The sequence below is a fragment of the Myxine glutinosa genome, chromosome 4, assembly GCF_964187855.1.
Source record: "Myxine glutinosa chromosome 4, kmMyxGlut1.1, whole genome shotgun sequence".
NCBI lineage: Eukaryota > Metazoa > Chordata > Myxini > Myxiniformes > Myxinidae > Myxine > Myxine glutinosa.
Window position 1 is genome coordinate 19,956,892 of NC_136264.1, and position 22,430 is coordinate 19,979,321.

The 22,430-nt window shown below is 40.0% G+C and overlaps 1 protein-coding gene across 1 annotated transcript in view; it reads right to left on the reverse strand.

The window, feature by feature from the left end:
* Window positions 1-22,430, reverse strand: part of LOC137425804 (fibronectin-like) — a 1,588,206-nt gene that overhangs the window by 1,403,839 nt on the left and 161,937 nt on the right. The window lies entirely within an intron of this gene.

Genomic DNA, 22,430 nt, shown 5'->3' on the forward strand with positions numbered 1-22,430 from the left:
TTTTCAAATATATTGGTCGGTTGAGTTTGTTATTCTGTCTGTTTATTTGTCTGTGTTTTTGTCACTCACCTACAGGTCACAATTCGAAACCGATCGTCATGAAACTTCACCAAGATGCAGAGGTCGTCACAATTGAGAAGCCTTTTGATTTTGAGGTCAAAGGTAATCTGGAGGTCAAATTTCTAAAATCGCCATTTTTCATCTGAAAAATCATCAATTTTAGTCCAATTGACCCCGAGCTTAGATCAACATCGTCAATTTTAAAATTGATGAAATTGACAATATTTGATGTATCCATGGCAACCTTTTTTGGGGGAGGGGTGGATTTTGCAAGTATCGTGCTCTGCATGAGGTCTTCTTGCTTGTTTATCTTCTTTGATTTGTTTTGATTTGTATTCTTTGAATTGGTTGAATTTGTATCCAAAAGTTAAAGACCACTTTGTGTGTTTCTGTCACCAAACTAATCAACATCAATGTCGTGTATCTGTTTTGTAATTACCTGTTTGCACAGCAATGGTGGAAGGAATGCTTTCGGTGCCATTACACTGGGAAGAGATGGACACAGCATAGATTGAACCAGGTGAAAGTCCTGTGATTGTCAGTTCCTTGTTCGTTGTGGTGTGGGTTTGAGTTTTGTTTCCAGAAGAGAACAAAGACACAAAACTGATGAACGTGTTGTTTTCGTCTTTCGGTACAATCCAGCTGATGGTGACGAATGTCATGTTCGATGAGGTTACTCTAAGATCGGCAGGAATGCAGGCATCTGTGAAGATAAACACAAAAACATGTGATGAGTGTGGATTCACAAATACATACGGAAGGTACATTTGAAACGGATGTATATGTTTTCACCCCTGTCTCTTTGTCTGTCTGTCTGCCTTTGAACAGGATATCTCAAAAAGTTAAAAACAGATTCGGAAGAAACTTGGTGGACAGGTTGGGCATGTCACAAGGAAGATTTAATTCAATTTTGGTGAAGATCCAAATCTGGATGCAGATCCGATCATTTTTTTTGATTCTCCACCATTGCGTGTCGAGCTAAAATTAATTTCGCAAATTATCTCAAGAGGTTATGGACGGATTTGGACGAAACTTGGTGGACTGGTTGGGTGTGTGACAAGGACGAATCTTTTTGATCTTGGTGAAGATCTGAATATGGATTCGGATAGGATATTTATTTAAATTTTTTTAGTGATTCTTCACCATTGAGCGATCGGACGTAAAGCGATAAATAACATGATATTTTAAAAAGTTATGGACGAGTTATGACTAAACTTTGTAGACGAGTTGATTATGTGACAAGAGTAAGCCGATTAGACTTTGATTCCGGTCCGAATCCAGATCCGGCCTATCAATGGGATACAAAACATAAACTGTTCAGCCTGGCGGAAGGAGGTACATGCTCAACCGAGTACCATTCTAGTTCAGATAATGTTTCACACTGAACGCATGCCTCAACTCTCTTTCATTCTCTCATTAACTACACCCTCCACTCCCCTTCTATGAAGGGGAAAATTGTGTTGAGAATATTCTTGTTATATCTCTCCTTTGGTTGTGGACATTTGGTGCTGTGCTTTTAATCGTGCGTTGGGAATGCTACAAGAAAGGGACAATTGTGGGTTGTGATGCAGGGTTCCGTTGACTTGCACTTTGATTGGTTTGTTCATCCTTGAACTTCTTAACTTCAGGGGTTCAATAGGATACTTTAGCTTTTGATTTTTTTACTTCCCCTTTTGCCCTTGCATTTGCATAGTTTTCAAAATGTAATTGAGAATATAAATGTTGTGTCTACCACATTAACTGCACTGGATTAAACGAATGTCTTATCTTTAACATAAATTTACAAATGGAATCTGCTCAGTTATTAGTCCCCTTCCGGTGTACAACGGAGGGGACAATAGGTTTGCACGCCGTCCCTCTGTCCATCAGTCCGTCAGTCAGTCCATCAGTCAGTCCGTCAGTCCGTCAGTCCGTCAGTCCGTCAGTCCGTCAGTCCATCAGTCCATCAGTCCGTCTTTCCGTCACGCAAAGAACAGTTTTCCGGACTTTTTTTCAAAACGCTTCAGGCTAATGATTTCAGACTTGGCACATGGTTTCCTCATGATAAGTTAGAGATCGAGTTCGAAATTAACGTCGTTTCGATCATTTTTGATAAAGTTATGGCACTTTGAACTTTGGGAATTCTGATAATTCTGATGATCCTTAACTCAGTGCCATTTTAAGTTTTAATTTCCTTTAAAAACCAATTTCTCTGCAATAATAGGACCAATTGAGATCAAATTTTCACCGTAGGGGGGACTCGGTCTGTAGAATATTTTAATGGTAATTATGATGTCACAGGTCACGTGGTTCGGCCGCCATATTGTTTTCATGAAAACACGAACACCCCTTTTTCTCTGCAACGGCTGATCAGATCGAGGCCAAACTTTGCAGGCAGAATCGCATACCCATGACGAACAAAAAAGTCATAGAGCATGACGTCATGCGTCACATGGTTTCAGAGTTATGACGTTTTTAAGCATGAACCTTTAAAACCGAGCTCCTCCGTCATTTTTGATCCAATCGAGGGGAAACTTCACAGATCTGTTCAGCATGTCAATCTACTAAAATGTCCTTTTGGAATTTGCGATAGGGCATGTGGTTTGGCAGATATCGTTAATTAAACGAAAATATATTTTTTTAAATGGATATCTCTTGTTTATTCTAGAGTTCTCCTCAAGCCGCACCGCGCGCCGTCAGCCTCGTCTCGCGAACGTCAACAGCGCGACATAGCGCACGCTTTCGGGAGGGGCGCTGCCAAGCGGAGCAACATATATATATATACACATCGATCATTGATCGTGAACCGGAAAATATAATAAATAACTGATATTTAGCGACTCGAAAGGTTCTTTATCAACAACTTATTTTCTCGTGCTTCTGCTGACCTGTCTGCAAGGTGTATAAATCGAAGTCCCGAGTGTGAATCACAGGTGAGCCCGTCCTGAGGTAATTAGCGATTAGGAATGATTCAGAACCTGTGGGTAAATAACCCTTGGTAATTTCCCCAACAGTTTTCCGGACGACAGACTGCCGGTAGGGGACATGTATTGCAGCGCAATACTCAGAATGCTAGTTGTTCTGGTTTTCCAAAGTCATTTCTAAATTTAAGGTTTTGGGAACCATCCTGTCGGTCACTTTTAGCAATCTATTTTCTGATGTTATCACATAAACATTTTGAGGTTAAATGAGGAACAGAAATTTAGTAAATTCAAACCCCAAAAATTTGAAGAAAACACTGCAATAAAGATCAAAGAAGAATACTGTTCATCATAAAATCTGTGAATAACATTGAGTTTTCCCCTCATCAAAATCAATGAGTGGGGCATATCCAACAATGGCATAAAATCAAAGTTCTACCTTGTGATGATAAAGTGACGTTGAAGCGTCTTATCCCGTAATAGGAACTCCTTTGATAGAATACCCGCATCATGTTGGAGGGAGATACAATTGTTCGTCCAACGTCTGAATAACGGCACATTGTGATGTCTCCCTGAGATGTCTGATTGTACCCGACAGCAAGCCAGCTCCCGTAACACTGTGATGATGATGAATAATAATAATAATAATTCAGATCCACCACGGTCAGCAACACAACGTGTCCTGGAGGAGCTTCGATGTCCCAAACACAGTCCATGTTGGAATAGATGTATTGAGGATATCCAGGAGATGAGAGCCAGTCTTCTGCTTGCACTTTCCCACCACATGGCACTGGAGAACAAACAAAAGAGATTTGAATTTTTGTAACTCAATGTATTCAGCATCAATCGCTGAACAGTATTATCAAATATTTCTCCTTCACGGAGACCACAGCTTTACGACAGATTTATCATTCCAGGTGGAGGTTATGCTCTGTCAAATGCCTGACAACACCAACTGAATAACACACATTCACAGAAACGGAAGTAATCTGAAAAGTATTCGAATGAAAGGATACTTCTGGACATAACGCAAGAATGTATCGGAAAAGTATCGGGTATCTGATAATGCTGTAACCTCAGAAATATTTCGAGCAATGGGTTAGATTGAACAATACCTGTTGTGAAAGCCATTGTTGCAGGTTGGCTATATTTGCCGTTGAAGGAGGAAGTTACAGTCACTGTGTAATTCTTTCCAGGAACAAGACGTGTAATATCAAGTTCTGTGCCATACACAGTTCGGGAATTCATCGAGTATCTGTTTTGAGACCAGGTCACTTGATATCTGTAGCTGTTTTTGTTGCGATCGTTTGGAGCCGTCCATCTTACAGAAGCAAACATAACATCCTGTTCGACCACCGTGATATTCAATGGAGGGGAAGGAGCTGGGAAATACAACATTATCATGTTAATGCAAACGTTTTTGCTTTGGTATTGTTGTGGATTCATCAGGAGCAAAAGTTTGGGACAGAATATCCAAGAAATATCGAGAGAAATTTGGCTTCATGCTTTGACAACTGAAAAACCCAAGCCACATGTCAGTCATATTCATTGCTTACTGAGGAACACAATCAGTTCGAAACAACCACAGCAGAGTATATTATGAGATATATCATTCGAGAAGTGTCCACTTTAGCTTGCAAAATCGAAGATTCTCAAGTGTATTGGTTGGTCTGGCCTGTTGTTCTGTCTGTGTCAATTGCCTCCAGGTCGCAATTCCCCACCGACTTCACGAAACATAACCAACTGGTAGAGCAACTCAAAAGGTAGATGCCTCTTGTGACGTCCAAAGTTCAAAAGGTCAAATTTCAAGGTGACATAAAATCCTTAAGTTTCATTCAATTTACTTGAGATCTGAACAGAATTTGCAGAGTGGGTAATTGAATGAGTTTGTTCATCAAAAGCTGGAGGTCTATTGTTTTTGAGATCCAAAGGACAAGGTGCAGGAACTGATTTTGCAAGTCGCCATCCAAGAATGATTGCTTGTATATTAATTGCAAACTCGAATATTTTTCAAATATATTGGTCGGTTGAGTTTGTTATTCTGTCTGTTTATTTGTCTGTGTTTTTGTCACTCACCTACAGGTCACAATTCGAAACCGATCGTCATGAAACTTCACCAAGATGCAGAGGTCGTCACAATTGAGAAGCCTTTTGATTTTGAGGTCAAAGGTAATCTGGAGGTCAAATTTCTAAAATCGCCATTTTTCATCTGAAAAATCATCAATTTTAGTCCAATTGACCCCGAGCTTAGATCAACATCGTCAATTTTAAAATTGATGAAATTGACAATATTTGATGTATCCATGGCAACCTTTTTTGGGGGAGGGGTGGATTTTGCAAGTATCGTGCTCTGCATGAGGTCTTCTTGCTTGTTTATCTTCTTTGATTTGTTTTGATTTGTATTCTTTGAATTGGTTGAATTTGTATCCAAAAGTTAAAGACCACTTTGTGTGTTTCTGTCACCAAACTAATCAACATCAATGTCGTGTATCTGTTTTGTAATTACCTGTTTGCACAGCAATGGTGGAAGGAATGCTTTCGGTGCCATTACACTGGGAAGAGATGGACACAGCATAGATTGAACCAGGTGAAAGTCCTGTGATTGTCAGTTCCTTGTTCGTTGTGGTGTGGGTTTGAGTTTTGTTTCCAGAAGAGAACAAAGACACAAAACTGATGAACGTGTTGTTTTCGTCTTTCGGTACAATCCAGCTGATGGTGACGAATGTCATGTTCGATGAGGTTACTCTAAGATCGGCAGGAATGCAGGCATCTGTGAAGATAAACACAAAAACATGTTATGAGTGTGGATTCACAAATACATACGGAAGGTACATTTGAAACGGATGTATATGTTTTCACCCCTGTCTCTTTGTCTGTCTGTCTGCCTTTGAACAGGATATCTCAAAAAGTTAAAAACAGATTCGGAAGAAACTTGGTGGACAGGTTGGGCATGTCACAAGGAAGATTTAATTCAATTTTGGTGAAGATCCAAATCTGGATGCAGATCCGATCATTTTTTTTGATTCTCCACCATTGCGTGTCGAGCTAAAATTAATTTCGCAAATTATCTCAAGAGGTTATGGACGGATTTGGACGAAACTTGGTGGACTGGTTGGGTGTGTGACAAGGACGAATCTTTTTGATCTTGGTGAAGATCTGAATATGGATTCGGATAGGATATTTATTTAATTTTTTTTAGTGATTCTTCACCATTGAGCGATCGGACGTAAAGCGATAAATAACATGATATTTTAAAAAGTTATGGACGAGTTATGACTAAACTTTGTAGACGAGTTGATTATGTGACAAGAGTAAGCCGATTAGACTTTGATTCCGGTCCGAATCCAGATCCGGCCTATCAATGGGATACAAAACATAAACTGTTCAGCCTGGCGGAAGGAGGTACATGCTCAACCGAGTACCATTCTAGTTCAGATAATGTTTCACACTGAACGCATGCCTCAACTCTCTTTCATTCTCTCATTAACTACACCCTCCACTCCCCTTCTATGAAGGGGAAAATTGTGTTGAGAATATTCTTGTTATATCTCTCCTTTGGTTGTGGACATTTGGTGCTGTGCTTTTAATCGTGCGTTGGGAATGCTACAAGAAAGGGACAATTGTGGGTTGTGATGCAGGGTTCCGTTGACTTGCACTTTGATTGGTTTGTTCATCCTTGAACTTCTTAACTTCAGGGGTTCAATAGGATACTTTAGCTTTTGATTTTTTTACTTCCCCTTTTGCCCTTGCATTTGCATAGTTTTCAAAATGTAATTGAGAATATAAATGTTGTGTCTACCACATTAACTGCACTGGATTAAACGAATGTCTTATCTTTAACATAAATTTACAAATGGAATCTGCTCAGTTATTAGTCCCCTTCCGGTGTACAACGGAGGGGACAATAGGTTTGCACGCCGTCCCTCTGTCCATCAGTCCGTCAGTCAGTCCATCAGTCAGTCCGTCAGTCCGTCAGTCCGTCAGTCCGTCAGTCCATCAGTCCATCAGTCCGTCTTTCCGTCACGCAAAGAACAGTTTTCCGGACTTTTTTTCAAAACGCTTCAGGCTAATGATTTCAGACTTGGCACATGGTTTCCTCATGATAAGTTAGAGATCGAGTTCGAAATTAACGTCGTTTCGATCATTTTTGATAAAGTTATGGCACTTTGAACTTTGGGAATTCTGATAATTCTGATGATCCTTAACTCAGTGCCATTTTAAGTTTTAATTTCCTTTAAAAACCAATTTCTCTGCAATAATAGGACCAATTGAGATCAAATTTTCACCGTAGGGGGGACTCGGTCTGTAGAATATTTTAATGGTAATTATGATGTCACAGGTCACGTGGTTCGGCCGCCATATTGTTTTCATGAAAACACGAACACCCCTTTTTCTCTGCAACGGCTGATCAGATCGAGGCCAAACTTTGCAGGCAGAATCGCATACCCATGACGAACAAAAAAGTCATAGAGCATGACGTCATGCGTCACATGGTTTCAGAGTTATGACGTTTTTAAGCATGAACCTTTAAAACCGAGCTCCTCCGTCATTTTTGATCCAATCGAGGGGAAACTTCACAGATCTGTTCAGCATGTCAATCTACTAAAATGTCCTTTTGGAATTTGCGATAGGGCATGTGGTTTGGCAGATATCGTTAATTAAACGAAAATATATTTTTTTAAATGGATATCTCTTGTTTATTCTAGAGTTCTCCTCAAGCCGCACCGCGCGCCGTCAGCCTCGTCTCGCGAACGTCAACAGCGCGACATAGCGCACGCTTTCGGGAGGGGCGCTGCCAAGCGGAGCAACATATATATATATACACATCGATCATTGATCGTGAACCGGAAAATATAATAAATAACTGATATTTAGCGACTCGAAAGGTTCTTTATCAACAACTTATTTTCTCGTGCTTCTGCTGACCTGTCTGCAAGGTGTATAAATCGAAGTCCCGAGTGTGAATCACAGGTGAGCCCGTCCTGAGGTAATTAGCGATTAGGAATGATTCAGAACCTGTGGGTAAATAACCCTTGGTAATTTCCCCAACAGTTTTCCGGACGACAGACTGCCGGTAGGGGACATGTATTGCAGCGCAATACTCAGAATGCTAGTTGTTCTGGTTTTCCAAAGTCATTTCTAAATTTAAGGTTTTGGGAACCATCCTGTCGGTCACTTTTAGCAATCTATTTTCTGATGTTATCACATAAACATTTTGAGGTTAAATGAGGAACAGAAATTTAGTAAATTCAAACCCCAAAAATTTGAAGAAAACACTGCAATAAAGATCAAAGAAGAATACTGTTCATCATAAAATCTGTGAATAACATTGAGTTTTCCCCTCATCAAAATCAATGAGTGGGGCATATCCAACAATGGCATAAAATCAAAGTTCTACCTTGTGATGATAAAGTGACGTTGAAGCGTCTTATCCCGTAATAGGAACTCCTTTGATAGAATACCCGCATCATGTTGGAGGGAGATACAATTGTTCGTCCAACGTCTGAATAACGGCACATTGTGATGTCTCCCTGAGATGTCTGATTGTACCCGACAGCAAGCCAGCTCCCGTAACACTGTGATGATGATGAATAATAATAATAATAATTCAGATCCACCACGGTCAGCAACACAACGTGTCCTGGAGGAGCTTCGATGTCCCAAACACAGTCCATGTTGGAATAGATGTATTGAGGATATCCAGGAGATGAGAGCCAGTCTTCTGCTTGCACTTTCCCACCACATGGCACTGGAGAACAAACAAAAGAGATTTGAATTTTTGTAACTCAATGTATTCAGCATCAATCGCTGAACAGTATTATCAAATATTTCTCCTTCACGGAGACCACAGCTTTACGACAGATTTATCATTCCAGGTGGAGGTTATGCTCTGTCAAATGCCTGACAACACCAACTGAATAACACACATTCACAGAAACGGAAGTAATCTGAAAAGTATTCGAATGAAAGGATACTTCTGGACATAACGCAAGAATGTATCGGAAAAGTATCGGGTATCTGATAATGCTGTAACCTCAGAAATATTTCGAGCAATGGGTTAGATTGAACAATACCTGTTGTGAAAGCCATTGTTGCAGGTTGGCTATATTTGCCGTTGAAGGAGGAAGTTACAGTCACTGTGTAATTCTTTCCAGGAACAAGACGTGTAATATCAAGTTCTGTGCCATACACAGTTCGGGAATTCATCGAGTATCTGTTTTGAGACCAGGTCACTTGATATCTGTAGCTGTTTTTGTTGCGATCGTTTGGAGCCGTCCATCTTACAGAAGCAAACATAACATCCTGTTCGACCACCGTGATATTCAATGGAGGGGAAGGAGCTGGGAAATACAACATTATCATGTTAATGCAAACGTTTTTGCTTTGGTATTGTTGTGGATTCATCAGGAGCAAAAGTTTGGGACAGAATATCCAAGAAATATCGAGAGAAATTTGGCTTCATGCTTTGACAACTGAAAAACCCAAGCCACATGTCAGTCATATTCATTGCTTACTGAGGAACACAATCAGTTCGAAACAACCACAGCAGAGTATATTATGAGATATATCATTCGAGAAGTGTCCACTTTAGCTTGCAAAATCGAAGATTCTCAAGTGTATTGGTTGGTCTGGCCTGTTGTTCTGTCTGTGTCAATTGCCTCCAGGTCGCAATACCCCACCGACTTCACGAAACATAACCAACTGGTAGAGCAACTCAAAAGGTAGATGTCTCTTGTGACGTCCAAAGTTCAAAAGGTCAAATTTCAAGGTGACATAAAATCCTTAAGTTTCATTCAATTTACTTGAGATCTGAACAGAATTTGCAGAGTGGGTAATTGAATGAGTTTGTTCATCAAAAGCTGGAGGTCTATTGTTTTTGAGATCCAAAGGACAAGGTGCAGGAACTGATTTTGCAAGTCGCCATCCAAGAATGATTGCTTGTATATTAATTGCAAACTCGAATATTTTTCAAATATATTGGTCGGTTGAGTTTGTTATTCTGTCTGTTTATTTGTCTGTGTTTTTGTCACTCACCTACAGGTCACAATTCGAAACCGATCATCATGAAACTTCACCAAGATGCAGAGGTCGTCACAATTGAGAAGCCTTTTGATTTTGAGGTCAAAGGTAATCTGGAGGTCAAATTTCTAAAATCGCCATTTTTCATCTGAAAAATCATCAATTTTAGTCCAATTGACCCCGAGCTTAGATCAACATCGTCAATTTTAAAATTGATGAAATTGACAATATTTGATGTATCCATGGCAACCTTTTTTGGGGGAGGGGTGGATATTGCAAGTATCGTGCTCTGCATGAGGTCTTCTTGTTTGTTTATCTTCTTTGATTTGTTTTGATTTGTATTCTTTCAATTGGTTGAATTTGTATCCAAAAGTTAAAGACCACTTTGTGTGTTTCTGTCACCAAACTAATCAACATCAATGTCGTGTATCTGTTTTGTAATTACCTGTTTGCACAGCAATGGTGGAAGGAATGCTTTCGGTGCCATTACACTGGGAAGAGATGGACACAGCATAGATTGAACCAGGTGAAAGTCCTGTGATTGTCAGTTCCTTGTTCGTTGTGGTGTGGGTTTGAGTTTTGTTTCCAGAAGAGAACAAAGACACAAAACTGATGAACGTGTTGTTTTCGTCTTTCGGTACAATCCAGCTGATGGTGACGAATGTCATGTTCGATGAGGTTACTCTAAGATCGGCAGGAATGCAGGCATCTGTGAAGATAAACACAAAAACATGTGATGAGTGTGGATTCACAAATACATACGGAAGGTACATTTGAAACGGATGTATATGTTTTCACCCCTGTCTCTTTGTCTGTCTGTCTGCCTTTGAACAGGATATCTCAAAAAGTTAAAAACAGATTCGGAAGAAACTTGGTGGACAGGTTGGGCGTCCAAGGAAGATTTAATTCAATTTTGGTGAAGATCCAAATCTGGATGCAGATCCGATCATTTTTTTTGATTCTCCACCATTGCGTGTCGAGCTAAAATTAATTTCGCAAATTATCTCAAGAGGTTATGGACGGATTTGGACGAAACTTGGTGGACTGGTTGGGTGTGTGACAAGGACGAATCTTTTTGATCTTGGTGAAGATCTGAATATGGATTCGGATAGGATATTTATTTAAATTTTTTTAGTGATTCTTCACCATTGAGCGATCGGACGTAAAGCGATAAATAACATGATATTTTAAAAAGTTATGGACGAGTTATGACTAAACTTTGTAGACGAGTTGATTATGTGACAAGAGTAAGCCGATTAGACTTTGATTCCGGTCCGAATCCAGATCCGGCCTATCAATGGGATACAAAACATAAACTGTTCAGCCTGGCGGAAGGAGGTACATGCTCAACCGAGTACCATTCTAGTTCAGATAATGTTTCACACTGAACGCATGCCTCAACTCTCTTTCATTCTCTCATTAACTACACCCTCCACTCCCCTTCTATGAAGGGGAAAATTGTGTTGAGAATATTCTTGTTATATCTCTCCTTTGGTTGTGGACATTTGGTGCTGTGCTTTTAATCGTGCGTTGGGAATGCTACAAGAAAGGGACAATTGTGGGTTGTGATGCAGGGTTCCGTTGACTTGCACTTTGATTGGTTTGTTCATCCTTGAACTTCTTAACTTCAGGGGTTCAATAGGATACTTTAGCTTTTGATTTTTTTACTTCCCCTTTTGCCCTTGCATTTGCATAGTTTTCAAAATGTAATTGAGAATATAAATGTTGTGTCTACCACATTAACTGCACTGGATTAAACGAATGTCTTATCTTTAACATAAATTTACAAATGGAATCTGCTCAGTTATTAGTCCCCTTCCGGTGTACAACGGAGGGGACAATAGGTTTGCACGCCGTCCCTCTGTCCATCAGTCCGTCAGTCAGTCCATCAGTCAGTCCGTCAGTCCGTCAGTCCGTCAGTCCGTCAGTCCATCAGTCCATCAGTCCGTCTTTCCGTCACGCAAAGAACAGTTTTCCGGACTTTTTTTCAAAACGCTTCAGGCTAATGATTTCAGACTTGGCACATGGTTTCCTCATGATAAGTTAGAGATCGAGTTCGAAATTAACGTCGTTTCGATCATTTTTGATAAAGTTATGGCACTTTGAACTTTGGGAATTCTGATAATTCTGATGATCCTTAACTCAGTGCCATTTTAAGTTTTAATTTCCTTTAAAAACCAATTTCTCTGCAATAATAGGACCAATTGAGATCAAATTTTCACCGTAGGGGGGACTCGGTCTGTAGAATATTTTAATGGTAATTATGATGTCACAGGTCACGTGGTTCGGCCGCCATATTGTTTTCATGAAAACACGAACACCCCTTTTTCTCTGCAACGGCTGATCAGATCGAGGCCAAACTTTGCAGGCAGAATCGCATACCCATGACGAACAAAAAAGTCATAGAGCATGACGTCATGCGTCACATGGTTTCAGAGTTATGACGTTTTTAAGCATGAACCTTTAAAACCGAGCTCCTCCGTCATTTTTGATCCAATCGAGGGGAAACTTCACAGATCTGTTCAGCATGTCAATCTACTAAAATGTCCTTTTGGAATTTGCGATAGGGCATGTGGTTTGGCAGATATCGTTAATTAAACGAAAATATATTTTTTTAAATGGATATCTCTTGTTTATTCTAGAGTTCTCCTCAAGCCGCACCGCGCGCCGTCAGCCTCGTCTCGCGAACGTCAACAGCGCGACATAGCGCACGCTTTCGGGAGGGGCGCTGCCAAGCGGAGCAACATATATATATATACACATCGATCATTGATCGTGAACCGGAAAATATAATAAATAACTGATATTTAGCGACTCGAAAGGTTCTTTATCAACAACTTATTTTCTCGTGCTTCTGCTGACCTGTCTGCAAGGTGTATAAATCGAAGTCCCGAGTGTGAATCACAGGTGAGCCCGTCCTGAGGTAATTAGCGATTAGGAATGATTCAGAACCTGTGGGTAAATAACCCTTGGTAATTTCCCCAACAGTTTTCCGGACGACAGACTGCCGGTAGGGGACATGTATTGCAGCGCAATACTCAGAATGCTAGTTGTTCTGGTTTTCCAAAGTCATTTCTAAATTTAAGGTTTTGGGAACCATCCTGTCGGTCACTTTTAGCAATCTATTTTCTGATGTTATCACATAAACATTTTGAGGTTAAATGAGGAACAGAAATTTAGTAAATTCAAACCCCAAAAATTTGAAGAAAACACTGCAATAAAGATCAAAGAAGAATACTGTTCATCATAAAATCTGTGAATAACATTGAGTTTTCCCCTCATCAAAATCAATGAGTGGGGCATATCCAACAATGGCATAAAATCAAAGTTCTACCTTGTGATGATAAAGTGACGTTGAAGCGTCTTATCCCGTAATAGGAACTCCTTTGATAGAATACCCGCATCATGTTGGAGGGAGATACAATTGTTCGTCCAACGTCTGAATAACGGCACATTGTGATGTCTCCCTGAGATGTCTGATTGTACCCGACAGCAAGCCAGCTCCCGTAACACTGTGATGATGATGAATAATAATAATAATAATTCAGATCCACCACGGTCAGCAACACAACGTGTCCTGGAGGAGCTTCGATGTCCCAAACACAGTCCATGTTGGAATAGATGTATTGAGGATATCCAGGAGATGAGAGCCAGTCTTCTGCTTGCACTTTCCCACCACATGGCACTGGAGAACAAACAAAAGAGATTTGAATTTTTGTAACTCAATGTATTCAGCATCAATCGCTGAACAGTATTATCAAATATTTCTCCTTCACGGAGACCACAGCTTTACGACAGATTTATCATTCCAGGTGGAGGTTATGCTCTGTCAAATGCCTGACAACACCAACTGAATAACACACATTCACAGAAACGGAAGTAATCTGAAAAGTATTCGAATGAAAGGATACTTCTGGACATAACGCAAGAATGTATCGGAAAAGTATCGGGTATCTGATAATGCTGTAACCTCAGAAATATTTCGAGCAATGGGTTAGATTGAACAATACCTGTTGTGAAAGCCATTGTTGCAGGTTGGCTATATTTGCCGTTGAAGGAGGAAGTTACAGTCACTGTGTAATTCTTTCCAGGAACAAGACGTGTAATATCAAGTTCTGTGCCATACACAGTTCGGGAATTCATCGAGTATCTGTTTTGAGACCAGGTCACTTGATATCTGTAGCTGTTTTTGTTGCGATCGTTTGGAGCCGTCCATCTTACAGAAGCAAACATAACATCCTGTTCGACCACCGTGATATTCAATGGAGGGGAAGGAGCTGGGAAATACAACATTATCATGTTAATGCAAACGTTTTTGCTTTGGTATTGTTGTGGATTCATCAGGAGCAAAAGTTTGGGACAGAATATCCAAGAAATATCGAGAGAAATTTGGCTTCATGCTTTGACAACTGAAAAACCCAAGCCACATGTCAGTCATATTCATTGCTTACTGAGGAACACAATCAGTTCGAAACAACCACAGCAGAGTATATTATGAGATATATCATTCGAGAAGTGTCCACTTTAGCTTGCAAAATCGAAGATTCTCAAGTGTATTGGTTGGTCTGGCCTGTTGTTCTGTCTGTGTCAATTGCCTCCAGGTCGCAATACCCCACCGACTTCACGAAACATAACCAACTGGTAGAGCAACTCAAAAGGTAGATGTCTCTTGTGACGTCCAAAGTTCAAAAGGTCAAATTTCAAGGTGACATAAAATCCTTAAGTTTCATTCAATTTACTTGAGATCTGAACAGAATTTGCAGAGTGGGTAATTGAATGAGTTTGTTCATCAAAAGCTGGAGGTCTATTGTTTTTGAGATCCAAAGGACAAGGTGCAGGAACTGATTTTGCAAGTCGCCATCCAAGAATGATTGCTTGTATATTAATTGCAAACTCGAATATTTTTCAAATATATTGGTCGGTTGAGTTTGTTATTCTGTCTGTTTATTTGTCTGTGTTTTTGTCACTCACCTACAGGTCACAATTCGAAACCGATCATCATGAAACTTCACCAAGATGCAGAGGTCGTCACAATTGAGAAGCCTTTTGATTTTGAGGTCAAAGGTAATCTGGAGGTCAAATTTCTAAAATCGCCATTTTTCATCTGAAAAATCATCAATTTTAGTCCAATTGACCCCGAGCTTAGATCAACATCGTCAATTTTAAAATTGATGAAATTGACAATATTTGATGTATCCATGGCAACCTTTTTTGGGGGAGGGGTGGATATTGCAAGTATCGTGCTCTGCATGAGGTCTTCTTGTTTGTTTATCTTCTTTGATTTGTTTTGATTTGTATTCTTTCAATTGGTTGAATTTGTATCCAAAAGTTAAAGACCACTTTGTGTGTTTCTGTCACCAAACTAATCAACATCAATGTCGTGTATCTGTTTTGTAATTACCTGTTTGCACAGCAATGGTGGAAGGAATGCTTTCGGTGCCATTACACTGGGAAGAGATGGACACAGCATAGATTGAACCAGGTGAAAGTCCTGTGATTGTCAGTTCCTTGTTCGTTGTGGTGTGGGTTTGAGTTTTGTTTCCAGAAGAGAACAAAGACACAAAACTGATGAACGTGTTGTTTTCGTCTTTCGGTACAATCCAGCTGATGGTGACGAATGTCATGTTCGATGAGGTTACTCTAAGATCGGCAGGAATGCAGGCATCTGTGAAGATAAACACAAAAACATGTGATGAGTGTGGATTCACAAATACATACGGAAGGTACATTTGAAACGGATGTATATGTTTTCACCCCTGTCTCTTTGTCTGTCTGTCTGCCTTTGAACAGGATATCTCAAAAAGTTAAAAACAGATTCGGAAGAAACTTGGTGGACAGGTTGGGCGTCCAAGGAAGATTTAATTCAATTTTGGTGAAGATCCAAATCTGGATGCAGATCCGATCATTTTTTTTGATTCTCCACCATTGCGTGTCGAGCTAAAATTAATTTCGCAAATTATCTCAAGAGGTTATGGACGGATTTGGACGAAACTTGGTGGACTGGTTGGGTGTGTGACAAGGACGAATCTTTTTGATCTTGGTGAAGATCTGAATATGGATTCGGATAGGATATTTATTTAAATTTTTTTAGTGATTCTTCACCATTGAGCGATCGGACGTAAAGCGATAAATAACATGATATTTTAAAAAGTTATGGACGAGTTATGACTAAACTTTGTAGACGAGTTGATTATGTGACAAGAGTAAGCCGATTAGACTTTGATTCCGGTCCGAATCCAGATCCGGCCTATCAATGGGATACAAAACATAAACTGTTCAGCCTGGCGGAAGGAGGTACATGCTCAACCGAGTACCATTCTAGTTCAGATAATGTTTCACACTGAACGCATGCCTCAACTCTCTTTCATTCTCTCATTAACTACACCCTCCACTCCCCTTCTATGAAGGGGAAAATTGTGTTGAGAATATTCTTGTTATATCTCTCCTTTGGTTGTGGACATTTGGTGCTGTGCTTTTAATCGTGCGTTGGGAATGCTACAAGAAAGGGACAATTGTGGGTTGTGATGCAGGGTTCCGTTGACTTGCACTTTGATTGGTTTGTTCATCCTTGAACTTCTTAACTTCAGGGGTTCAATAGGATACTTTAGCTTTTGATTTTTTTACTTCCCCTTTTGCCCTTGCATTTGCATAGTTTTCAAAATGTAATTGAGAATATAAATGTTGTGTCTACCACATTAACTGCACTGGATTAAACGAATGTCTTATCTTTAACATAAATTTACAAATGGAATCTGCTCAGTTATTAGTCCCCTTCCGGTGTACAACGGAGGGGACAATAGGTTTGCACGCCGTCCCTCTGTCCATCAGTCCGTCAGTCAGTCCATCAGTCAGTCCGTCAGTCCGTCAGTCCGTCAGTCCGTCAGTCCATCAGTCCATCAGTCCGTCTTTCCGTCACGCAAAGAACAGTTTTCCGGACTTTTTTTCAAAACGCTTCAGGCTAATGATTTCAGACTTGGCACATGGTTTCCTCATGATAAGTTAGAGATCGAGTTCGAAATTAACGTCGTTTCGATCATTTTTGATAAAGTTATGGCACTTTGAACTTTGGGAATTCTGATAATTCTGATGATCCTTAACTCAGTGCCATTTTAAGTTTTAATTTCCTTTAAAAACCAATTTCTCTGCAATAATAGGACCAATTGAGATCAAATTTTCACCGTAGGGGGGACTCGGTCTGTAGAATATTTTAATGGTAATTATGATGTCACAGGTCACGTGGTTCGGCCGCCATATTGTTTTCATGAAAACACGAACACCCCTTTTTCTCTGCAACGGCTGATCAGATCGAGGCCAAACTTTGCAGGCAGAATCGCATACCCATGACGAACAAAAAAGTCATAGAGCATGACGTCATGCGTCACATGGTTTCAGAGTTATGACGTTTTTAAGCATGAACCTTTAAAACCGAGCTCCTCCGTCATTTTTGATCCAATCGAGGGGAAACTTCACAGATCTGTTCAGCATGTCAATCTACTAAAATGTCCTTTTGGAATTTGCGATAGGGCATGTGGTTTGGCAGATATCGTTAATTAAACGAAAATATATTTTTTTAAATGGATATCTCTTGTTTATTCTAGAGTTCTCCTCAAGCCGCACCGCGCGCCGTCAGCCTCGTCTCGCGAACGTCAACAGCGCGACATAGCGCACGCTTTCGGGAGGGGCGCTGCCAAGCGGAGCAACATATATATATATACACATCGATCATTGATCGTGAACCGGAAAATATAATAAATAACTGATATTTAGCGACTCGAAAGGTTCTTTATCAACAACTTATTTTCTCGTGCTTCTGCTGACCTGTCTGCAAGGTGTATAAATCGAAGTCCCGAGTGTGAATCACAGGTGAGCCCGTCCTGAGGTAATTAGCGATTAGGAATGATTCAGAACCTGTGGGTAAATAACCCTTGGTAATTTCCCCAACAGTTTTCCGGACGACAGACTGCCGGTAGGGGACATGTATTGCAGCGCAATACTCAGAATGCTAGTTGTTCTGGTTTTCCAAAGTCATTTCTAAATTTAAGGTTTTGGGAACCATCCTGTCGGTCACTTTTAGCAATCTATTTTCTGATGTTATCACATAAACATTTTGAGGTTAAATGAGGAACAGAAATTTAGTAAATTCAAACCCCAAAAATTTGAAGAAAACACTGCAATAAAGATCAAAGAAGAATACTGTTCATCATAAAATCTGTGAATAACATTGAGTTTTCCCCTCATCAAAATCAATGAGTGGGGCATATCCAACAATGGCATAAAATCAAAGTTCTACCTTGTGATGATAAAGTGACGTTGAAGCGTCTTATCCCGTAATAGGAACTCCTTTGATAGAATACCCGCATCATGTTGGAGGGAGATACAATTGTTCGTCCAACGTCTGAATAACGGCACATTGTGATGTCTCCCTGAGATGTCTGATTGTACCCGACAGCAAGCCAGCTCCCGTAACACTGTGATGATGATGAATAATAATAATAATAATTCAGATCCACCACGGTCAGCAACACAACGTGTCCTGGAGGAGCTTTGATGTCCCAAACACAGTCCATGTTGGAATAGATGTATTGAGGATATCCAGGAGATGAGAGCCAGTCTTCTGCTTGCACTTTCCCACCACATGGCACTGGAGAACAAACAAAAGAGATTTGAATTTTTGTAACTCAATGTATTCAGCATCAATCGCTGAACAGTATTATCAAATATTTCTCCTTCACGGAGACCACAGCTTTACGACAGATTTATCATTCCAGGTGGAGGTTATGCTCTGTCAAATGCCTGACAACACCAACTGAATAACACACATTCACAGAAACGGAAGTAATCTGAAAAGTATTCGAATGAAAGGATACTTCTGGACATAACGCAAGAATGTATCGGAAAAGTATCGGGTATCTGATAATGCTGTAACCTCAGAAATATTTCGAGCAATGGGTTAGATTGAACAATACCTGTTGTGAAAGCCATTGTTGCAGGTTGGCTATATTTGCCGTTGAAGGAGGAAGTTACAGTCACTGTGTAATTCTTTCCAGGAACAAGACGTGTAATATCAAGTTCTGTGCCATACACAGTTCGGGAATTCATCGAGTATCTGTTTTGAGACCAGGTCACTTGATATCTGTAGCTGTTTTTGTTGCGATCGTTTGGAGCCGTCCATCTTACAGAAGCAAACATAACATCCTGTTCGACCACCGTGATATTCAATGGAGGGGAAGGAGCTGGGAAATACAACATTATCATGTTAATGCAAACGTTTTTGCTTTGGTATTGTTGTGGATTCATCAGGAGCAAAAGTTTGGGACAGAATATCCAAGAAATATCGAGAGAAATTTGGCTTCATGCTTTGACAACTGAAAAACCCAAGCCACATGTCAGTCATATTCATTGCTTACTGAGGAACACAATCAGTTCGAAACAACCACAGCAGAGTATATTATGAGATATATCATTCGAGAAGTGTCCACTTTAGCTTGCAAAATCGAAGATTCTCAAGTGTCTTGGTTGGTCTGGCCTGTTGTTCTGTCTGTGTCAATTGCCTCCAGGTCGCAATACCCCACCGACTTCACGAAACATAACCAACTGGTAGAGCAACTCAAAAGGTAGATGTCTCTTGTGACGTCCAAAGTTCAAAAGGTCAAATTTCAAGGTGACATAAAATCCTTAAGTTTCATTCAATTTACTTGAGATCTGAACAGAATTTGCAGAGTGGGTAATTGAATGAGTTTGTTCATCAAAAGCTGGAGGTCTATTGTTTTTGAGATCCAAAGGACAAGGTGCAGGAACTGATTTTGCAAGTCGCCATCCAAGAATGATTGCTTGTATATTAATTGCAAACTCGAATATTTTTCAAATATATTGGTCGGTTGAGTTTGTTATTCTGTCTGTTTATTTGTCTGTGTTTTTGTCACTCACCTACAGGTCACAATTCGAAACCGATCGTCATGAAACTTCACCAAGATGCAGAGGTCGTCACAATTGAGAAGCCTTTTGATTTTGAGGTCAAAGGTAATCTGGAGGTCAAATTTCTAAAATCGCCATTTTTCATCTGAAAAATCATCAATTTTAGTCCAATTGACCCCGAGCTTAGATCAACATCGTCAATTTTAAAATTGATGAAATTGACAATATTTGATGTATCCATGGCAACCTTTTTTGGGGGAGGGGTGGATATTGCAAGTATCGTGCTCTGCATGAGGTCTTCTTGTTTGTTTATCTTCTTTGATTTGTTTTGATTTGTATTCTTTCAATTGGTTGAATTTGTATCCAAAAGTTAAAGACCACTTTGTGTGTTTCTGTCACCAAACTAATCAACATCAATGTCATGTATCTGTTTTGTAATTACCTGTTTGCACAGCAATGGTGGAAGGAATGCTTTCGGTGCCATTACACTGGGAAGAGATGGACACAGCATAGGTTGAACCAGGTGAAAGTCCTGTGATTGTCAGTTCCTTGTTCGTTGTGGTGTGGGTTTGAGTTTTGTTTCCAGAAGAGAACAAAGACACAAAACTGATGAACGTGTTGTTTTCGTCTTTCGGTACAATCCAGCTGATGATGACGAATGTCATGTTCGATGAGGTTACTCTAAGATCGGCAGGAATGCAGGCATCTGTGAAGATAAACACAAAAACATGTGATGAGTGTGGATTCATAAATACATACGGAAGGTACATTTGAAACGGATGTATATGTTTTCACCCCTGTCTCTTTGCCTGTCTGTCTGTCTTTGAACAGGATATCTCAAAAAGTTAAAAACAGATTCGGAAGAAACTTGGTGGACAGGTTGGGCGAGTCACAAGGAAGATTTGATTCTATTTTGGTGAAGATCCAAATCTGGATGCAGATCCGATCAATTTTTTTGATTCTCCACCATTGCGTGTCGAGCTAAAATTAATTTCGCAAATTATCTCAAGAGGTTATGGACGGATTTGGACGAAACTTGGTGGACTGGTTGGGTGTGTGACAAGGACGAATCTTTATGATCTTGGTGAAGATCTGAATATGGATTCGGATAGGATATTTATTTAATTTTTTTTAGTGATTCTTCACCATTGAGCGATCGGACGTAAAGCGATAAATAACATGATATTTTAAAAAGTTATGGACGAGTTATGACTAAACTTTGTAGACGAGTTGATTATGTGACAAGAGTAAGCCGATTAGACTTTGATTCAGGTCCGAATCCAGATCCGGCCTATCAATGGGATACAAAACATAAACTGTTCAGCCTGGCGGAAGGAGGTACATGCTCAACAGAGTACCATTCTAGTTCAGATAATGTTTCACACTGAACGCATGCCTCAACTCTCTTTCATTCTCTCATTAACTACACCCTCCACTCCCCTTCTATGAAGGGGAAAATTGTGTTGAGAATATTCTTGTTATATCTCTCCTTTGGTTGTGGACATTTGGTGCTGTGCTTTTAATCAGACGTTGGGAATGCTACAAGAAAGGGACAATTGTGGGTTGTGATGCAGGGTTCCGTTGACTTGCACTTTGATTGGTTTGTTCATCCTTGAACTTCTTAACTTCAGGGGTTCAATAGGATACTTTAGCTTTTGATTTTTTACTTCCCCTTTTGCCTTTGCATTTGCATAGTTTTCAAAATGTAATTGAGAATGTAAATGTTGTGTCTACCACATTAACTGCACTGGATTAAATGACTGTCTTATCTTTAACATAAATTTACAAATGGAATCTGCTCAGTTATTAGTCCCCTTCCGGTGTACAACGGAGGGGAATATAGGTTTGCACGCCGTCCCTCCGTCCGTCAGTCTGTCAGTCCGTCAGTCCGTCACGCAAAGAACAGTTTTCCGGACATTTTTTCTAAACGCTTAAAGCTAATGATTTCAATTTTGGCACATGGTTTCCTCATGATAAGTTACAGATCGAGTTCGAAATTCACGTCGTTTCGATTATTTTTGACAAAGTTATGGCACTTTGAACTTTGGGAATTCTGATAATTCTGATGAGTGCCATTTCATTCTGATGAGTGCCATCAGCTCAGTGCCATTTTAAGTTTTAATTTCCTTTAAAAACCAATTTCTCTGCAATAATAGGACCGATTGAGATCAAATTTTCACCGTAGGGGGGACTCGGTCTGTAGAATATTTTAATCGTAATTATGACGTCACAGGTCACGTGGTTCGGCCGCCATATTGTTTTCGTGAAAACACGAAAACCCCTTTTTCTCTGCAACGGCTGATCAGATCGAGGCCAACCTTTGCAGGCAGAATCGCATACCCATGACGAACAAAAAAGTCACAGAGCATGACGTCATGCGTCACATGGTTTCAGAGTTATGACATTTTAAAGCATGAACCTTTAAAACCGAGCTCCTCCGTCATTTTTGATTCAATCGAGGGGAAACTTCACAGATCTGTTCAGCATGTCAATCTACTAAAATGTCGTTTTGGAATTTGCTATAGGGCACGTGGT